Source organism: Schistocerca gregaria, chromosome 2 (genome assembly GCF_023897955.1).
Source record: "Schistocerca gregaria isolate iqSchGreg1 chromosome 2, iqSchGreg1.2, whole genome shotgun sequence".
NCBI lineage: Eukaryota > Metazoa > Arthropoda > Insecta > Orthoptera > Acrididae > Schistocerca > Schistocerca gregaria.
In genome coordinates this window covers 47,034,213-47,054,255 of record NC_064921.1, presented here as the reverse complement: position 1 = coordinate 47,054,255, position 20,043 = coordinate 47,034,213, and positions in this window count along the sequence as shown.

The window sequence follows — 20,043 nt, the reverse complement described above, 5'->3', positions numbered from 1 at the left end:
ATTAATGACATTCCCTCATACAAGTGCACAAAAATTTGTAACTACACAATCTGTTCCCTTATTTGAATATTGTTTTCTTTCTTTGTTGGTGGGACTAGTATATGTCTCTAAGATTCCTTTTATGTAGATGTTAGTATTTTCAGTGGATATGCTATCCTGTCTGGGTGAAATTTTTTCCTTTAGCTTGCACATTACCTTGCATACTTCCTGCCCATTCTCCTCCATAAATTCAAATTTGGTGCTTTCAGTGAAGGTTTCAATCTGTAATATGGGTTGGTTGATCAGTAGTAGCAGTGAAATAGTTATTTTCTCACAATATTAGCATCAAGTCTTATGCTGAATAAGACTTGTCACGTGTGGGCACCAACAATAAGAGTTTCCTTCGCATCCCATCCAATAAGTAGTGATGGGTACAACCAAATGACAATCACCAATTCATTCAGTTGTGGGGAAACAAGTGACTCATTCAGTTGAAGTAACATGTATTGGTTGAATTATTGAATTATTCATTCACTCTTTTGTGTGAAACTAGTCTGTGGAGCAACTCAATGAAAATGATTGATTCAGTTTGTTGGACTACTTATTCATTGCTTTGAGTGAATCCAGCCTGTGGTAGCAACCAAAAGGAAACAATTGAGTCAGTTGGTTGAAGTTTTACCTGTCAGTTGGATTATTATTGATTTATTTTTTCCAAATGAAAGCAGTCAGTGGAACCAATTGAATGAAAAGGTTCAACACCATTGTGGCCATTCATATTTACTGAGTTATTCATTCTTTCTTTTCAAGTAAAAGGAATTGTAGTAACCAAAACCAACTGTGGGAATACCTCGGGCTGCAGATCAGAGCTACCAGACGGAGAAGCCACCGGCAGTGGAGCACCCACCACTGGGTAAACACAGGACGAGTCAGGCGACAGACCCACAACAACTGACAACAACCGACCCTGACCGACACAACAAGGAAGAGATTAACAACAGAGGCTTGTGGAAACCGCAGTACCAAACACCAACAGTAAATCCACTCAGAACCAGAGCCTGGCAAATGTCAACAATGAGCAATGACCAGAATGCAGTACTGCCAAGATAGAAATGAAATCCAGAGCGAGTACCAGACTGATTGGACTTGGGTAGAGTGGGTCCCTATATACGAAACAGGAGGGAGCGGCTATTGGCCGCTGTCTACACGTGGCGTAGTGGTGGTGCCCCCGCTGTGCAAGAGCCACTATGCGAGAGCCACTGTGCAGAATAGCCGCTGCGGAAGTTGAGCCCTCTATGGGCTGACCATATCAATGTGTTCTGGCACATGTTCGACTTCCGCAGTGGAAGGTACTATAGCAATCAGTAGTTTTTCTGTCAGTTGGAGCAGGTACTCATTCTTTTAACTGTAACCACTCTTTAGTGTCTTAGCAGAGCTATTCATTCATCCTTCTTTCATTAGATAAACTAAAACAGTGCTACATTATTCATTTCGGATAATGCCCTTTCAGTAACAGCACACTGACACAGGTGAAATCAACAAACTGTTTGAGATAAATCATTTCATAATTGCTAAATTTGGGACAAACAGGTGTCCCAAATTACTTTTGAAAAAAAATTAGGACAAAGCTAGAAAAATTGTGACAGTTAAAAAAAAGGGGGGGGGGGAGAGATGGAGGGATGGATGGTCACTTTCAATGCATGCACTGTCTATAGCAGATAGGTTATCTAAGCAATATTCCAGTTCCATGTCTCGCCTAGGATGCCCTTAAAGTGTGCTATTGTTGCTTTGATGCAAGCTCACAGTTCGTGCAAGTCCTGCCTGAAGGAAAAAAATGTAATGGGGTTCTGTATAATCCATTCTGCACACTGTGCCTACTACTGGAGGGTGATTAGTCAATAATGACATAGGAAAATAAGAAAAAACAGCTTTAGGCATGTGTGATCATTATGCCACATTCTGGACCTTCCTATCTATTATCATTTTTAAAATATACACGATCAAAATTGTACAGACAATTTTGGAACATACTGTATGTGCAATGTAGAGCAGCTAAGCGACCTTGCCACTGTGTTTCAAATAGATTAAAATGAAGAAATTATCTACAGTTATGTTATTCTTTAGTGAATTTTAACTAAGGTTTATTATATCTGTCTCCTATCAATTGAATTTCCATAGGCATGAAAAAAGTACACGTTTATCTTGGACAGTTGTATAAAAGACCCTTCAGCATGCCTCACTGCACACTCAAAACTAGGATCAATCCGGGGAAATGCAGATGTGTTGCAGCCCTATCTGGGGGTGCAAAAATGAGTGCACTGGTTCCCTTAAGGAAAGGATCTTTGCCTTGTCTTAACAATTGCTTGCAATTTGTTTTTGGGCAATGTGTGATGTCCAAAAATGCAAAACCATTTGAATATTAAGCTGTTCAGTTGTGTGGAAGGTCAGTATATTGTACAGAAAACTACATTAGCAGCTACATACGTATGTCCCAAATTGTCAGTTTTAAAGGTAGTTTCATAGCTATTAAACATTAACAAGCACAAATTTTCAGGACTATCCATACGGTGTTGGGAATCTGTGTGCAGTTAGGAGAGATTATTTAATATTTATTAGTCCTTTTAATAAATGTGTTATATAAAAGGTTTTTCTGATTTCTGTTATTTAGTATGTGAAATTATTCAGTCGATTTCAAACATTTTGGTGAGACAACAGGACATGTAGTAAACTTCAGATTTGTTTCTTTCTCTTCAAGCGAATAAACCAATATATTGCTTTCTCATAGGCATATCTCACAAGACTACTGCAAATGTGATAACTAGAGAGAACTGAGCTGACTGGAAACCTTAGCAGGGAAGAAAAAGTGCGAAACGTTCGTGACTGAAATAAAAAAACAGTGAAATAGCAGTGGTTCATCGAGTACCTACCCCCAATGACACACAAGAAAAGAAAGTAAATTAATATTACATTGTCATCCAGTGCTAAGATAAGTTGAAAGTTTCAAGCCTGCAGCTTATTGGGAAGCTAGTTTAAAATCAGTTGAACTATTTGTACCAAACAGACAGACTAGTCGCAAAACAAAGTACCCTCCACCACACATCAGACTCAAAAGTGAATTAATATTACAATGTTACCCAATTCTTACACAAAGTGCCCACGCTCTGCCACACAATAAAAAAGAAAGTGAATTAATATTACATTTGTTATAACTTCAAGTTGAACAAATATATTTCAAGGACGACACAATATATTAAGTCACAGATCAAGTAAATAGAGTTAGATGTGTTAACGGTCAAATCAAAACTGAGTCCAAGTCTAGCAGCCGCTGGCTGGCTGGCTACTTAGGTGGTGCTGCTGCTGCATGGCTGGCAGACAGCGCTGCATGTAGAAGACGCGTGTAACTGCGCGGCGGCACTTTGAAACGTCGGCAAGTCACAACACTTTTCCCCCATTTGAATTTTTTGCACAGGTGTTGATGGAGGTGGCCTGTAGATTGCTAACATCCATAGGCGTTGTTCAATTTGCTGTAATGTCTCAAGGAGGAGGCTTCCCATATGGATGGAAGTGTCCCCGATGATAACGGGTTGAGATGACAGGAGACATGGGGGTCGAATCTGCTGGAACCACATGCCCCAATCTGCCCATTGCGGCAAGTCTGGTTGTTGTAACAGGAGACATGGGTGATGTGTCAGTGTCTGTAGGAGAAGGAGCCGAGTAGAGTTGCTCCGACAGATGATGGTCATCTTGTTCCTGCATGGGCACGTCTCCTATTGACGTCAGTTTTTGTGCTGACACCAATATGATGGTGAGAGGACTGCGTTGTGATTAATGAGAGATTCCAGTATCCTGAGCATCAGGTAGAGCCAAAGATGGTGTATCGGCATCCGGAACAGGCATTGCCATCACACAAGGCTAAAGATGGTGCGAATGACGCACAAAAACACCCGTGTACATCTGGATTTCATACAGTCGTCAGCCATGGTGTCGTAAGATGGAGCCAGGACTCCATTTTGGTCACCTGCCATATCCCTGTACCCATACAAGGTCATCGGTGGTGAAACGGCAAAGCGAAGGCAACCATGGCCATGAGGTGGAAGGCTGCAGAAGATGAAGTAGCATGCGGTGCTGTCGGCTATGTAAGAGCTCAGCCAGGCTGTAGTCACCCATGGGGTGAAATGGTAAGAACCCAGAATTTGGAGAAGCGCATCGTCATCAGCAGCAGAAGAAGTCAGAAGTTTCCTCATCTGAGCCTTAAATGTGCAGACCAGTCATTAAGTTTCACCATTTGACTGTGGATAGAATGACGTCATGACGGGCACAAAAATCTGCAAAATTGGAAGAGGCAAATTGAGCAGAGGGAAGGCCTTCCAAAGAGAAAATGTGAGCTAAATCATTGGTGGTTGCCGCGGTAGTAGGAAAAGTGCAGTGGACAACGAAAGGAAAGTTAGAGTAGGCGTCAATAACGAGAAGCCAATAAGTACCTAAAAAAGGTCCCACAAAATCAGCATGAATACATTCCCAGGACTTCTCAGGCAAAGGCCATGGTCACAAAGATGACTTCGAGGCGGCGGCCTGTGAAGCCCAAGGGCCGCAGGCAGTGACCATGTATGCAATTTCAGAGTTGATGCCAGGCGAGTACACATGCCAGTGCTCTGGAAATTTTGTGCGAGAGACACCCCAGTGCCCTTGGTGAAGGGGGCGTAAGACAGAAGCATGCAAAGACGCAGGTACCACAACATGCGATCCATAACAAGATGAAATTTGGATCCATAGAGAAATACACCAAACTTATGAAGACCATAAATAATGGCCAAAGCTTCTTTTTCAATTTGAGAATACTTCTGTCGAGCATCCGTGAGCGTTTTGGAGGCATAAGCAATGGGTTGTTCTGAACCGTTAGAAAAACAGTGTGCAAGGACTGCACAGACCCCATATTCAGAGGCGTCTGTGGCAAGAACAAGATGTTGGCCAGGTTGTTAAGTAGCGAGGCATGGGGCCCGTTTTAGCATAGTCTTCAGTTTCTCGAAAGCTGCATCGCATGACGCAGACCAGTGAAAAGGCACGTTTTTTTGCAACAGGCGATGCAACGACTGAGCCATCAAAGCAGCAGACAGAAAAACCTGTGATGGTATTCTATTTTCCCCAAGAAGGAAGGGCATCAATCACAGCAACAGTTTGCTGAAGCAGACGAATACCATCCAGACAGAGTTGAAACCCCAAGTACGTGATAGATGCCTGAAAAAATTTTGTTTTCTGAGGAATACACTTAAGACCGGCAGTCTGTAAGACATGAAAAAGTGTGTGGAGATTTTGAAGATGTTCTTCAGTGGAGGAGCCAGTGACAACAATGTCGTCCATGTAATTTATACACCCAGGGACAGTGAGCAATAATTGTTCTAAGAATCAATGAAAGAGAGCAGGGGTGCTGGCAAACCTGAATGGCAATTGTTGGTATTGATAGAGGCCGATAGGCATGTTAAGAACCAGAAACTGCCGGGAAGCAGTGTTAAGAGGAAGTTGATAATAAGCTTGACAGGTCAAGTTAAGAAAAACACTTTCCTCTATCAAGTTTAGTGAACAATTCTTCAAGTTGAGGCATTGGGTAAGTGTCGATAAGGCATTGAGCATTTACAGTGGCTTTGAAATCGTTGCAGAGACGAATATCACTATTTGGCTTAGCAACAACAATGACAGGAGAGGACCACTCACTGGAAGTGACAGGATGCTAGACCCTTGAAGCTGTGAGACAATCCAGCTCCCATTCTACCCAATCACGAAGGGCCACAGGAATGGGCCGAGCCCGAAAAAACTTAGGCCGAGCAGTGGGTTTGAGCGTGATAAGAGCTTCAAAGTCGTTTGCACAGCTTAACCCAGGAGAAAAAAAGAGACAAAAATATTGTCGACAAGGAAACCAATTGAGCATAAGGAATAGCATCAGAGACGATATTAATGGAGTCATCTATGGAGATCCCAAAAATTTGAAAGGCATCAAAACCAAAACGATTCTCCGCATGACTATGGTCGACGACAAATATGGAAACAGGGGAATGACAGATTTGTAAGATACCTCAGCATCAAATTGTCCCAAGAGAGAAATTTTCTGTTTATTGTAAGTCCATAATTGCCTAGTGACCAGTGACAGGATTGGAGAACCCAACTGAAGATACGTCTGAGAAATGATGGTAGTGGCAGCAGAACCAGTACCCACCTGCATGCGAACATCTCAACCAAGTATTTGGACAGTGAGGAATAACTTCCCTGAAAGGGAAAAATTGACAGACAACACAGAATTTGAATCAGCTTCATGTTCATGAACCTCATGTATGTGGTCGGGTTTGCAAAAGGATGACACATGACATTTTTTTTTTTGCATTTGTGACACACGGCCCAACGTTGTAGACAATCCTCTCGTGAATGTTTCGTAAAACACAGCAGATGTGAAGGAAGTTGCCATGGGGTTTGCTGATGTTTCTTAGAGGTTTGTTTACGGTTAGGCCGAGGCTGCACTTGGGAGCATACTGCAGCCACGTCAGCCAGCGGGGACACCCCACACGCTTTGTAAACAGAGTACAGAGGTTGTACTTCCGCGACATCACCCCATGCCTCTATTTGCGCTCCAGCGGCATGAAAATTTTTCAAAAGGCTGAGCGATGGATAGGACTGCATCTAGAGTCAGATTTGCCAACTGAAGGGCACATTGCCTAACTTCTTTGTCGGACACAGATCGGATAATAGCATCCCATTCCATGGAATTCTCGTAGAATTCTTTGTGAACTTCAGTAACAAATTGACACTTCCTACTGAGGCTGTGAAGTTCAGCAGCCCAAGCGTTATAGGATTGATTTCGTTGTTTTTGACAACGATTAAAGTCAACACAAGAGGCTACCACATGAGTATGCTTTTGAAAATAGACGGACAGAAGTGAGCACATGTCAGCAATCGACAAAGTCGCAGGATCTTTCAAAGGAGCAAAGTGTAAGAACAACCTATACATTTGAGGTGATATCCATGAAAGGAACACAGACATGAAATGCCAAGAAACGCCATCGAAGATGTTCTTCATAATCAGACCAGTCTTCTGCCATCTTGTCGTAAGGAGGAAAAGGAGGTAGAGACAATGATGAGAGATGCCATGATGAAATCATGAATCACATTTGTGAGAAGCATTTGCTGTTCTATGAGACCTTGCAATAGTTGCTGTAAAGTAGCGGTGGAAATATGTGGGCCAACGATGAAAAAGGAAAATTCACTACCTCATCGCCAGTTGTTATCATTTCCAGTTGAACACATATATTTCAAGGACGACTCAATACATGAAGTCACAGATCAAGTAAACAGAGTTAGACGTGTGTACACTTTAACAGTCAAATCATAACTGAGTCAGTCTAGTGGCCGCCAGCTGCCTGGCCACTTAGGTGGCACTTCTGCTGCATGGCTGGCAGACAGAGTGCAACAACATTATCATCCAGTTCAAGTCTCTCCTTTATCAGAAAACTAGTTTATAATCAATTGCAAAATTTGTATGGCAAAAAAAGGGACAGCACACTGACCTAATAATATCCTGTTAAAAAGTGATTTTTGATTTATTTGAACACAAATTTACAGTGCAGCACCAGGTATTAAACTTTTGAAACAAAGCAAGAACTGATATTTAATGCCACAAATATAAAAATTCGTATTTCAATAAGTAAATAAATACATTCTGAAAATACTTTATTTCTAGAAATAAACTTTCTTTTCACATCTCCTTGAAATAAGACACTTTATTGGTCTGTAAAAGAGCTGTCAACATTGTCCATGTTTCATGTACAACTGAGAAGGCTGAAATAGTATGTAAATAAAATCATTCAAACCCAATGAGTGAGTAAAATCATCACATAATGGCCAAAACCAATGGAGACTTGTTTCAGATGGTTGTCTCTCATTGAGTTGGACCACTCAGACTCAATGAGTGAGTGAAAAAATTCATATAGTGGTTGCAACCAGTGGATACTTCTTTCAGTCGGTTGTCTCACACTGAAGAAAACAAGTAAAATTTGGTGAGTGTGCAAAAACATTTATATAGCTGACATGGCCACAGAGACTAGTTTCATTTGACTGGAAAAACTGAGAGAACAAAAAGCAATTGACTGACCAACTGAACGGTAGAAACAGTCGATTATCCCATCACTACCGATATGTTTCCCCTGACCCAGTGTTTGGGGTGACTTTCATAACTCTTCCCATTTCTTAAACCTCACCTGACTTTTTCCTTTATCCCTCTCATTTCCTTTCAGTACTCTTATCAGAAGAGGGAGCACTGGCTCCAAAAGCATGCACTTTTCCATATCCTATGTGTAAATTTCCTCTGCTGCTAATTGTTCACATGATTTTTTTAAATTTATTGAATTATTATTATTATTATTATTACTTCTTTCCTTTCTCAGTCATTATGTCTGGTTAAAAATGCAAAGTGATGCAGACCTTGATCAAGTGTGACTTCCTTTTAACTATACAGTATATGTTACACTGCATTTAGGAACTTTGAGGTAATTGAACATGTATCAATAATTACAGATTTTTGTAGTTGTATATATATGTTTGGATGTAGCTGTATTGCGTTGATGTACTGGTGGATATTGTGTGGTATGACTCCTGTAGTTGGTAGTATAATTGGTACAATGTTAACTTTATACTCATACCACATGTCCTCGACTTCCTCAGCCAGTTGGATGTATTTTTTAAATTTTTTCTCCTGTTTTCTTCTGTATATTTGTTGTATTGGGTATGGATATTTTGATTAGTTGTGTTAATTTCTTATTTTTATTGGTGAGTATGATGTCAGGTTTGTTATGTAGTGTTGTTTTATATGTTATAATGGTTCTGTTCCAGTATAATTTGTATTCATCATTCTGCAGTAAATTTTGCGGTGCATACTTGTATGTGGGAACATGTTGTTTTATTGGTTTATGTTGTATGGCAAGTTGTTGATGTATTATTTTTGCTACATTGTCATGTCTTCTGGGGTATTCTGTATTTGCTAGTATTGTACATCTGCTATGATATGATCTACTGTTTCTATTTGTTGTTTGCAAAGTCTTCATTTGTCAGTTGTGGTATTGGAATCTATAATAATATGCTTGCTGTAATATCTGCTGTTTATTGTTTGATCCTGTATTGCAATCATGAATCCTTATATCTCACTGTATATTTTGCCTTTTCTTAGCCATGTTTTGGTTGTGTCTTGATCGATGTGTGGCTCTGTTAGGTGATACGGGTGCTTGCCATGTAGTGTTTTCTTTTTCCATTTTACTTTCTTTGTATATGTTGATGTTATGTGATCTTAAGGGTTGTAGAAGTGGTTATGAAATTGCAATGGGGTAGCCAATGTATTTGTATGAGTTATTACTTTGTGTATTTTGCTGCTTTCTGTTCCTTCTATAAATAACTTTCTTTAATTGTCTACCTGTCCATAATGTAGGTTTTTTATGTCAATAAATCACTTCCTTTCTGCTTAATGTGAATCTTTCTGGTGCTGAATGTATGTCATGTATTCTATATTTGTGTCATTGTGATCGTGTAAGTGTATTGAGTGCTTCTAGGTCTGTGTTACTCCATTTCACTACTCCAGATGAGTAGGTCAATATTGGTATAGCATTAAGTATTTATAGCTTTTGTCTTGTTTCTTTCAGTCATTCCTGTTTCCAGTATTTTTATTAGTCTTTGTCTATAATTTCCTTTTAGTTCTTCTCTAATATTTGTATTATCTATTCCTATTTTTTGTTTGTATCCTAAATATTTGTAGGCATCTGTTTCTCCCAACGCTTCTATGCAGTCGCTGTGGCTATCCAATATGTAATCTTCTTGATTAGTGTGTTTTCCCTTGACTACGCTATTATTCTTACATTTGTCTTTTCCAAAAGCCAGATTTATATCATTGATAAATACTTCTGTTATCTTTAGCAATTGGTTGAATTGTTGATTTGTTGCTGCCAGTAGTTTAGATCATCCATGTACAGCAAATGTATGATTTTGTGTTGGTATGTTCCAGTAATATTGTATCCATAATTTATATTATTTAGCATGTTGGGTAGTGGGTTCAGAGCAATGCAGAACCAGAAAGGACTTAATGAGTCTCCTTGGTATATTCCATGCTTAATCTGTATTGGCTGTGATGTGATGTTATTTTAATTTGTTTGGATATTAAGTGTGGTTTTCCAATTTTTCATTACTATGTTTAGGAACTGTATCAATATAGGATCTACTTTGTATATTTGCAATATCTGTAGTAACCATGAGTAGGGTACACTATCAAAAGATTTTTGGCAATCAATGTATGCATAGTGTAGCGACTTTTGTATAGTTTTAGCTTGATAAGTCACCTCTGCATCTATTATCAGTTACTCGTTACATCCTCATGCTCCTTTGCAACAGCCTTTTTGTTCTTTATTTAGAATTTTGATCTGTGTTATATGTGTCATTAATTTGTGTGCAATGACTGAAGTTCATATTATGAATATTGTTGGTAGGTATGTTATGGGGTGATATTTAGCTGTGTTTACTATGTCTGCTTGATCTTTCGGTTTCAGATAAGTTATTCCATGTGTAAGTGTATCAGGGAATGTGTATGGGTCTGCAATGTAACTGTTAAATAATTTAAATAAAATAGAAAGAAACTTCCACATGGGAAAAATATCTTAAAAACACAGATTCCATGGCTTAGCAAGCGGGAAAGTGCTGGTAGATGAATAAAACACACAAAGACACAACAGAATTTGAGCTTTCGCAACTGGTGGCTGCTTTATCAGGAAACAGGGAAGGAAAAAGAAAGATGAAAGGATGTGGGTTTTAAGGGAGAGGGTAAGGAGTCATTCCAATCCCGGGAGCAGAAAGACTTACCTTAGGGGTAAAAAAGGATAGGTATATACTCGCGCGCACACACACCCACACAAGCATATCCATCCATACATACACAGACACAAGCAGACATATTTAAAGGCAAAGAGTATGGGCAGAGATATAAGTCAAGGAGGAAGTGTGGAGGCAAAGATGATGTTGAATGACAGGTGAGGTATGAGTGGCGGCAACTTGAAATTAGCGGAAATTGAGACCTGGTGGATAACGAGAAGAGAGGATATATGAAGGGCAAGTTTCCATCTCCAGAGTTCGGATAGGTTGGTGTTGGTGGGAAGTATCCAGATAACTCGGATGGTGTAACACAGTGCCAAGATGTGGTGGCTGTGCACCAAGGTATGCTTAGCCACAGGGTGATCCTCATTACCAACAAACACTGCCTGCCTGTGTCCATTCATGTGACTGGACAGTTTGTTGCTGGTCATTCCCACATACAAAGCATCACAGTGTAGGCAGGTCAGTTGGTAAATCACGTGGGTGCATTCACACGTGGCTCTACCTTTGATCGTGTACACCTTCCAGGTTACAGGACTGCAGTAGGTGGTGGTGGGAGGGTGCATAGGACAGGTTTTACTCCGGGAGCGGTTGCAAGGGTAGGAGCCAGAAGGTAGGGAATGTGCTTTGGGGATTTCATAGGGATGAACCAAGAGGTTACGAAGGTTAGGTGGATGGCGGAAAGACACTCTTGGTGGAGTGGGGAGGATTTCATGAAGGATGGATCTCATTTTGGGGCAGGATTTTAGGAAGTCGTATTTCTGATGGAGAGCCACATTCAGAGTCTGATCCAGTCCCGGGAAGTATCCTGTCACAAGTGGGGCACTTTTGGGGTACTTCTGTGAGATGTTCTGGGTTTGAGGGGATGAGGAAGTGGCTCTGGTTATCTGCTTCTGTACCAGGTCGGGAGGGTAGTTGCGGGATGCGAAAGCTGTTTGCAGGTTGTTGGTGTAATGGTCCAGGGATTCAGGACTGGAGCAGATTCGTTTGCCACGAAGGCCTAGGCTGTAGGGAAGGGACCGTTTGATATGGAATGGGTGGCAGCTGTCACAATAGAGGTACTGTTGCTTGTTGGTGGGTTTGATGTGGACGGATGTGTGAAGCTGGCCATTGGACAGATGGAGGTCAACGTCAAGGAAAGTGGCATGGGATTAGGAGTAGGACCAGGTGAATCTGATGGAACTGTTCCAGGCAGGGATCAATTTGGATAGTGTCTTGTAGGGTTGGATCATTAGGTGCGGGATCAGGATTATTTTTCTTCGTGGCAAAGTGATATTTCCAGCAGAGACTACGAGTGTAGGACTGTAAATCTTTGACAAGGGCAGTTTGGTTGAACCTGGGCGTGGGGCTGAAGGTGAGGCCTTTGGATAGGACAGAGATTTGGGATTGGGAGAAAGGTTTGGATGAAAGGTTAACTACTGAATTGCGGTGTTGTGGATAGAGATTGTGTTGACTAGAATTTTGAGGTGTTGGGGGCAGTGGAGCTGGAAGTGGGAGATTGAGTAGGTGGGAGAGACTGTGTTTGTGTGCAATGAGAGGAGGTTGAGGTTTGCTGGAAAGGGTGTGGAGGGTGAGTGAGTTGCATTTCCGGAGGTGGGAAACCAGGAGATTGGATAGTTTTTTGAGGTGTAGGGTGTCATGCTGTTCTAATATGTAGTTGGCCTTTAGGAGGATGCTATGAACAGCTGGTGTGGATGTGGGAGAGGAAAGCTTGAGGACTTTGATTTGGGATGGGAGTTGACGGGTGTGTTCATTGGCCGAGTCGATATACTGTATATTGGTGAAGGATTAGGCGGGTGAGGGCTATGGATTTTGCTTTTTGGAACTGGTATAAGGACTGATGGAAAGAAGGATTGCAGCCAGAGATGGGAACTTTAAGTGTGAGGCCTTTGGGGGTATTGCCAAATGTCAGGCAAGCCCGAGTAAATAAAATATGTGAGCGTAATCTGGCTAGGGTGCAGTCATGTTTGTGGAGGGAATGTAAATAAAATTTAATGGGGTTGTTGTAGGGATGTTGTGAGGTTGACATGGTATTAGAAGGTGGAAAGGGTAATATGAGGTTAAAGTGAAAATAAATGAAATTTATATAGGGAGAGATAAAGGTGTGAAAAAAGTCGAAAAAATGTTGGTTTGAGATGAGCTATGTTGATCCTGTGCTGAACTTAGGTTGGTGAACAACAATGGGTGCAAAGGTTAGGTAGTTGTGTTGTTTCCAAAACACGTTAAAGCGTGGGGAAATTCAGGAAAATTTCGAAAAAAAATTCTCGAAGAATGTTACGAATGAAAAAGAATAAAATTTTGGAAAAAAGTTTCGATAAAGATTTCCCAAAAAAATAAAGTTTCGAAAAAATTTTTCGAATAGAATCTCGAAAAATATGCGTGTAAATGTCTTCAAAGGACTGGCTTTGTACTGGCAGGTTATGAGAATGAGGCTAACAATTGTTTGATGAAGAAATAATAACGTTCAAACCTGTGGGAAGCTGCTAAAAAAGATTGGTTGTGTGGGAAAAACGGGAATGGAAATAAAACGAAAGTGGTTGGACATAGCTGAGATGGATCTTTAATGGGTGAAAGGAACTGAAGTTGTGAAATAGTATTCACGAGTTTACACGAAATGTTTGTAAACTTAGAACAGTGGATTTTATAGCAGCAGTTATGTTGAAAGCGTTAAAAATTTATAGGTTATGGTTTGGAAGTAAATTATGTATTATTGAGTATAATTAGGCAGGATAAAATGTATGGTAGATTACGGATAAACAGAAGATGAATACAAAGTGAAACTACTTGTACAAACAAAAAGAGAAAGTAAGATGATAGAGAAGATTTCGAAATGCTACAGAGACAATAACAAACGTAATTGTTGGGTTCAAATTAATGATGATGTAAATAGCATAGAAAGAATCTTCCCAATGGGAAAAATATCTTAAAAATAATGATTCCAAGACTTAGCAAGCGGGAAAGTGCCTGTAGATAGGCACAATGAATAAAACACACAAACACACCCACAGAATTTTAGCTATCGCAACCGGCGGATGCTTTGTCAGGAACGAGTGAAGGAAAAGAAAAGATGATAAGATGTGGGTTTTAAGGGAGAGGGTAAGGAGTCATTCCAATCCCGGGAGCGGAAAGACATACCTTAGGGGGGAAAAAGGACAGGTATACACACACACACACACACACACACACACACACACACACACACATGCATATGCATCCATACATACACAGACACAAGCAGACATATTTATAGGCAAAGAGTATGGGCAGACATATAAGTCAAGGCAGACGTGTGGAGTCAAAGATGATGCTGAATGACAGGTGAGGTATGAGTGGCCGTCCTCCATCACAGCAGGACCCACTTCATCTTCCTCAAACTCACCCTCTCCAAACCTTCCCGCAATTCCTCACTTCCATCCTTGCCCCTCAATCTTTCTTGGAGAACCTTAATCCTACTCCCAACATCACCACAGCCGAAGCCCAGGCTATCCGTGATCTGAAAGCTGACCGATCCATCATCATTCTTCCGGCTGACAAGGATTCCATGACCGTGGTACTTGATCGTCGGGAGTATGTGACTGAGGGACTGGGTCTGCTTTCAGACAACTCTACATACAAAGTTTGCCAAGGTAATCCCATTCGTGATGTCCAGGTGGAGCTTCAAGGAATCCTCAGAACCTTAGGCCCCCCTACAATACCTTTCACCTGACTCCATAAAACTCCTGACCACACCAACACCTCGCACTCCTACCTTCTACCTACTTACTAAAATTCACAAACCCAAATATACTGGCCGCACCATTGTAGTTGGTTACCAAGCCCCCAAAGAATGTATCTCTGCCTACGTAGATCAACACCTTCAACACATTACATGCAGTCTCCCATTCTTCATCAAAGACACCAACCACTTTCTGGAACGCCTGGAATCCGTACCCAGTCTGTTACCCCCGGAAACCATCCTTGTAACCACTGATGCCACTTTCCTATACACAAATATCCCACAGGTCGAGAGCCTCGCTGCAATGGAGCACTTCCTTTCACGCCGATCACCTGCCACCCTACCCAAAACCTCTTTCCCCATCACTTTAGCCAGCTTCATCCTGACCCACAATTTCTTCACTTTTGAAGGCCAGACATACCAACAATTAAAGAGAACAGCCATGGGTACCAGGATGACCCCCTCGTATGCCAACCTATTTATGGGTCGCTTAGAGGAAGTCTCCTTGGTCACCCAAGCCTGCCAACCCAAATTTTGGTACATATTTATTAATGACATCTTCATGATCTGAACTCACAGTGAAGATCAACTCCAGAATTTCCTCTCCAACCTCAACTCCTTTGGTTCCATCAGATTCACCTGGTCCTACTCCAAATCCCATGCCACTTTCCTTGACGTTGACCTCCATCTGACCCATGGCCTGCTTCACACATCCGTCCACATCAAACCCACCAACAAGCAACAGTAACTCCATTATGACAGCTGCCACCCATTACATATCAAACGGTCCCTTCCCTACAGCCTAGGCCTTCGTGGCAAACGAATCTGCTCCAGTCCTGAATCCCTGGACCATTACACCAACAACCTGCAAACAGCTTTCGCATCCCGCAACTACCCTCCTGACCTGGTACAGAAGCAGATAACCAGAGCCACTTCCTCATCCCCTCAAACCCAGAACCTCTCACAGAAGTACCCCAAAAGTGCCCCACTTGTGACAGGATACTTCCCGGGACTGGATCAGACTCTGATGTAGCTCTCCAGCAGGGATACGACTTCCTAAAATCCTGCCCCAAAATGAGATCCATCCTTCATGAAATCCTCCCCACTCCACCAAGAATGTTTTTCCGCCATCCACCTAACCTTCGTAACCTCTTGGTTCATCGCTATGAAATCCCCAAAGCACATTCCCTACCCTCTGGCTCCTACTCTTGCAACCGCTCCTGGTGTAAAACCTGTCCTATGCACCCTCTCACCACCACCTACTCCAGTCCTGTAACCCAGAAGGTGTACACGATCAAAGGCAGAGCCACGTGTGAAAGCACCAACGTGATTTACCAACTGACCTGCCAACACTGTGACGCTTTGTATGTGGGAATGACCAGCAACAAACTGTCCAGTCACATGAATGGACACAGGCAGACAGTGTTTGTTGGTAATGAGGATCACCCTGTGGCTAAACATGTCTTGGTGCACAGTCACCAAATCTTGTCGCAGTGTTACACTGTCCGAATCATCTGGATACTTCCCACCAACACCAACCTATCCGAACTCCGGAGGTGGGAACTTCATACATCCTCCCTTCTCGTTATCCACCAGGCCTCAATCTCCGCTAATTTCAAGTTGCCGCCATTCATAGATAACCTGTCATTCAACATCATCTTTGCCTCCACACTTCCACCTTGACTTATATCTCTGCCCATACTCTTTGCCTTTAAATATGACGGCGTGTGTATGGATGGATATGCGGGTGTGTGTGTGTGTGTGGTTGTGTGTGTGCGCGCGCGAGTACATACCTATCCTTTATTCCCCCTAAGGTAAGTCTTTCCGCTCCCGGGATTGGAACGACTCCTTACCCTCTCCCTTAAGACCCACATCCTATCATCTTTCCTTTTCCTTCCCTCTTTCCTGACGATACAGCCGCCGGATGCGAAAGCTCAAATTCTGTGTGTATGTTTGTGTGTTTTATTCAATGTGTCTATCTACTGGCACTTTCCCGCTGCCTAAGTCTTGGAATCTTTGTTTCAAAGATATTTTTCCCATTGGGAAGTATCTTTCTATTTTATTTATATCACCATTAATTTGAACCCAACAATTACGTTTGTTATTGTCTCTGTTGCATTTCGAAATCTTCTCTATCATCTTACTTTCTCTTTTTATTTGTACAAGTAGTTTCACTTTGTATTCATCTTCTGTTTATCCGTAATCTACCATACATTTTATCCTGCCTAATTATACTCAATAATACATAATTTACTTCCAAACCATAACCTATAAATTTTTAACGCTTTCAACATAACCGCTGCTATAAAATCCACTGTTCTAAGTTTACAAACATTTCGTGTAAACTCGTGAATACTATTTCACAACTTCAGTTCCTTTCACCCATTAAAGATCCATTTTAGCTATGTCCAACCACTTTCGTTTTATTTCCATTCCCGTTTTTCCCACACAACCAATCTTTTTTAGCAGCTTCCCACAGGTTTGAACGTTATTATTTCTTCATCAAACAATTGTTAGCCTCATTCTCATAACCTGCCAGTACAAAGCCAGTCCTTTGAAGACATTTACACGCATATTTTTCGAGATTCTATTCGAAAAATTTTTTCGAAACTTTATTTTTTTGGGAAATCTTTATTTAAACTTTTTTCCAAAATTTTATTCTTTTTCATTCGTAACATTCTTCGAGAATTTTTTTTCGAAATTTTCCTGAATTTCCCCACGCTTTAACGTGTTTTGGAAACAACATAACTACCTAACCTTTGCACCCATTGTTGTTCACCAACCTAAGTTCAGCACAGGATCAACATAGCTCATCTCAAACCAACACTTTTTCGACTTTTTTCACACCTTTATCTCTCCCTATATAAATTTCTATTTATTTTCACTTTAACCTCATATTACCCTTTCCACCATCTAATACCATGTCAACCTCACAACATCCCTACAACAACCCCATTAAATTTTATTTACATTCCCTCCACAAACATGACTGCACCCTAGCCAGATTACGCTCACATATTTTATTTACTCGGGCTTGCCTGACATTTGGCAATACCCCCAAAGGCCTCACACTTAAAGTTCCCATCTCTGGCTGCAATCCTTCTTTCCATCAGTCCTTATACCAGTTCCAAAAAGCAAAATCCATAGCCCTCACCCGCCTAATCCTTCACCAATATACAGTATATCGACTTGGCCAATGAACACACCCCTCAGCTCCTATCCCAAATCAAAGTCCTCAATCTTTCCTCTCCCACATCCACACCGGCTGTTCATCCATCCTCCTACAGGCCAACCGCAGATTAGAACAGCATGCCACCCTCCACCTCAAAAAACTACCCAACCTCCTGGTTTCCCACCTCCGGAAAGGCAACTCACTCACCCTCCACAACCTTTCCAAGAAACGTCAACCTCCTCTCATTGCACACAAACACAGTCTCTCCCACTTACTCAATCTCCCACTTCCAGCTCCACTGCCCCCAACACCTCAAAATTCTAGTCAACACAATCTCTAACCACAACACCCCAATTCAGTAGTTAACCTTTCATCCAAACCTCTCTCCCAATCCCAAACCTCTGTCCTACCCAAAGGCCTCACCTTCAGCCCCACTCCCAGGTTCAACCAAACTGCCCTTGTCAAAGATTTACTGTCCGACACTTGTAGTCTCTGCTGGAAATATCACTTTGCCACGAAGAAAAATAATCATGATCCCACTCCTAAAGATCCAACTCTCCAAGACGCTATCCAAATGGATCCCTGCCTGGAACAGTTCCATCCTCCATCACAGCGGGACCCACCTTCTCTTCCTCAAAATCACCCTCTACAAACCTTCCAGGAATTCCTCACTTCCAGCGTTGCCTCTCAATCTCTCTTGAAAAACCTTAATCCTACTCCAAACATCACCACAGCCGATCCCGGGCTATCCGTGATCTGAAGGCTGACCGATCCATCATCATTCTTCTGGCTGACTAGGGTTCCACGACCGTGGTACTTGATCATCGGGAGTATGTGGCTGAGGGACTGCATCAGCTTTCAGACAACTCTACATACAAAGTTTGCCAAGGTAATCCCATTCCTGATGTGCACAAGGAGCTTCAAGGAATCCTCAGAACCTTAGGCCCCCTACAAAACCTTTCACCTGACTCCAATAAACTCCTACCATCTACCTACTTCCTAAAATTCACAAACCCAAACATTCTGGCCGCCCCATTGTAGCTGGCTGCCAAGCCCCCACAGAACGTATCTCTGCCTACGTAGATCAACACCTTCAACCCATTACATGCAGTCTCCCATCCTTCATCAAAGACACCAACCTCTTTCTGGAACGCCTGGAATCCGTACTAAGTCTGTTAGTCGCGGAAACCATCCTTGTATCCATTGATGCCACTTCCCTATACACAAATATCCCGCACGTCCAGAGCCCCGCTGCAATGGAAAACTTTCTTTCACGTCGATCACCTGCCACCCTACCAAAAACCTCTTTCCTCGTCACCTTAGCCAGCTTCATCCTGACCCACAATTTCTTCACTTTTGAAGGACAGACATACCAACAATTAAAGGGAACAGCCATGGGTACCAGGATGGCCCCCTCATATGCCAACCTATTTATGGGTCGCTTAGAGGAAGCTTTCTTGGTTACCCAAGCCTGCCAACCCAAAGTTTGGTACAGATTTATTGATGACATCTTCATGATCTGGACTCACAGTGAAGAACAACTACAGATTTTCCTCTCCAACCTCAACTCCTTTGGTTCCATCAGATTCACCTGGTCCTACTCCAAATCCCATGCCACTTTCCTTGATGTTGACCTCCATCTGTCCAATGGCCAGCTTCACACATCCGTCCACATCAAACCCACCAACAAGCAACAGTACCTCCATTATGACAGCTGCCACCCATTCCATATCAAACGGTCCCTTCCCTGCAGCCTAGTCGTTCGTGGCAAACGAATCTGCTCCAGTCCTGAATCCCAGGACCATTACACCAACAACCTGAAAACAGCTTTCGCATCCCGCAACTACCCTCCCGACCTGGTACAGAAGCAGATAACCAGAGCCACTTCTTCATCCCCTCAAACCCAGAACATCTCACAGAAGTACCCCAAAAGTGCCCCACTTGTGACAGGATACTTCCCGGGACTGGATCAGACTCTGAATGTGGCTCTCCATCAGGGATACGACTTCCTAAAATCCTGCCCCAAAATGAGATCCACCCTTCATGAAATCCTCCCCACTCCGCCAAGAGTGTCTTTCCGCCGTCCAACTAACCTTCGTAACCTCTTGGTTCATCCTTATGAAATCCCGAAAGGACATTCCCTACCCTCTGGCTCCTACCCTTGCACCCACTCCCGGTGTAAAACCTGTCCAATGCACCCTCCCACCACCACCTACTCCAGTCCTGTAATCCGGAAGGTGTACACGATCAAAGGCAGAGCCACGTGTGAAAGCACCCACGGGATTTACCAACT